The sequence below is a fragment of the Octopus bimaculoides genome, chromosome 23, assembly GCF_001194135.2.
Source record: "Octopus bimaculoides isolate UCB-OBI-ISO-001 chromosome 23, ASM119413v2, whole genome shotgun sequence".
NCBI lineage: Eukaryota > Metazoa > Mollusca > Cephalopoda > Octopoda > Octopodidae > Octopus > Octopus bimaculoides.
This window is the reverse complement of record NC_069003.1, coordinates 37,222,397-37,224,784: the sequence shown is the minus strand read 5'-3', so window position 1 is coordinate 37,224,784 and position 2,388 is coordinate 37,222,397. Positions and strand designations below refer to the sequence as shown.

The 2,388-nt window shown below is 33.3% G+C and overlaps 1 protein-coding gene across 3 annotated transcripts in view; it reads left to right on the top strand.

Moving 5' to 3' along the window:
* Window positions 1-2,388, top strand: part of LOC106869010 (E3 ubiquitin-protein ligase RNF144B) — a 38,297-nt gene that overhangs the window by 3,762 nt on the left and 32,147 nt on the right. Inside the window, exon 1 of one of the 3 annotated variants that reach the window (XM_052975902.1) lies at window positions 854-972. The exons of 1 other annotated variant lie outside the window; for it this stretch is intronic. The gene's annotated coding sequence lies outside the window, so the exon portion shown is untranslated. Of the gene's footprint in view, window positions 1-853; window positions 973-2,388 lie in introns of those variants that run through there. One more of the 3 variants, XM_052975899.1, reaches the window with a different exon arrangement.

The window sequence follows — 2,388 nt, the reverse complement described above, 5'->3', positions numbered from 1 at the left end:
ATATATATATATATATATATATATATATATATATATATATATATATAGTACACTTGCTTGTTGTTCCCTCACCTGTCTTGTTTTTTGTACATTTGAACCATATATAGATGGATAATGTATTTATACACACATACACAAAGTGCATTATATGAATACAAATAGATAAGTAATGTGTGTGTGTATATATATATGTGTGTGTGTGAGTATAGGTTTTTGATCCAAGCAAGAATATAGGACTCAATACATCTACACACACACACTATATGATAATGTGAGCAGTGTGCGTGCGAATAACGAATCTCGTATAACTTCCGGGTCAGGTCGAGTTTATGGAAACAAAAAAAAAAACACTTTAACCCTTGAATGAAAGACACGAAAACCCTGGGCAGTCCTTAAAATATAAACTCTTTCATTTTTAATATATATTTAGATATTTCGAAATCGAATATTTTCCCATTAAATATCACCGTCATCATGGTTTAATTGATCGCTACATTTTCGTAGATAGATTATTATATATATTTTTTTATTTCCTTGTGACATTCGCTGCGAGTTTTGCTTGTTTCGCTTCTCTGTCGCTACAGCACGTATTTATATTGTACATTTCATAGACATAACTAAATATATATATATATACATACACATATTTCTTATATATATATACATATTTATATATATATTTATATATAATAATATGTATATATTAATACATAGAAACACGCTAACAATCACCATGTTATTAAATCGTATATCTACACGAGGAAATTCCTGAAAGAAAATAATTCTATATACATAAAGGAAAGTAACAGTATATATATATATATATATATATATATATATATATATATATATATATATATATATATATATATATATACATATATATACATATATATAAGGCAGAAAAGAGTGTTTAAAGCTGCAGGTGAAGGAGTTTAAAATTCAATCCTGGATCTCGACGACCCAGAAACGGTATGTTATTGATATTATATTAATAGTTGTGTGATTGGAAACGGAATCAAATGTTCAAGTCGTTGTCTGATTGTTTCAAAAAAGTAGCTAATATTACAACTAGTTGTGATTTCATTTCGTACGAATTCGTAGTTCTTGCAGATTTTCATTACTAATATATGTATGTACACACACACACACACACACACGCATTTATTAGAATAGACTTCATTGCCTTTTCCCCGTGTATTCCAAGGTGTTATGAGACACATGGAATAAATTGTTGAATCCATCTGTATTTTTCTTTCCATAGCAGGAAATCTAATTGATATTTCGTATGGTAATATGGTCAGTATCTGTATACACACACACACACATACGCGCGTATACACATACATAGAGAGAGAAGTGGTGAGGGGTGGTGCATGTTGAGTCAAAAACTGAGCTACATCCGCCACAAAAGTAACGGATTCTGTCTGATAATATGTTTTCCATTTCCTTCAAAACCAGTTTCCACCGAACCGGAGACGGATATTCTTTGTAATCGTTCCATCTACTAGAAATAGTAACCAGATATCCCCCGAATCACACCTAATCATCTTAAGAGAGGTACACTGGATGTCTTAGATACTATGCCGTGTCTATTAATAAGTTGGTTCAATCACAGCTGGAGTGCCTTAGACTCTATATCTGCTTGGCCAGAGCTGACCTGTGACTTAACGATTGTTGAACCACATCAAACGTGATGGAAACCGACGTAAACAAACATCTTTCATCACTTTCAATCTCAGTCTTCCAAAATATTCACGCGTTCCGTTTTCAAAGACCAAGATTGTTTTAGAGGGTTGCACGTCTGTCACCAAGTGGTCTCTGGTCCTTGAAAATCACCACAAAAACTACAATTTGTCTCTGACGCCAGCACAGCCTTCGTGGAGACTGACTTTTTGTTGTCTTAAGTGACCTGATTGAGGAGCAGTGACAAGGTAGAGTGTCACATGCACAACACAGTGATCGAAAAAATTTTGATCAATTGAGACTATCCATGCAATTAGGAGATAAAACTCCGTCTCATGGTGCAAAAACTCCAAAAATCAAAATCAAGAAAGTGTCTACAAAATACAGACAATGCAGATAGGAGTAGGTCGCAGTTTCAAACCAAGTGCTGAAAGCAACATATATAGTGTGTAACTTGTAGCACGGTTCTACACACACATACACACACTTGTATACGCTAGAAGTCATTGTGAAAACTATAGGACAGAGCCGATAACAATAACCAGCAGAGAATATAAATATCCTGAGCATGTTTGTGGTTCAATGATTTTGATAAAATAACTGTTCCATTACATCCTGATTATAAGCGACTTCTCCCTCTCTGTCTCTCTCTCTCCCACCCTCTGTGTGTGTGTATATATATATATATATATATATATATAT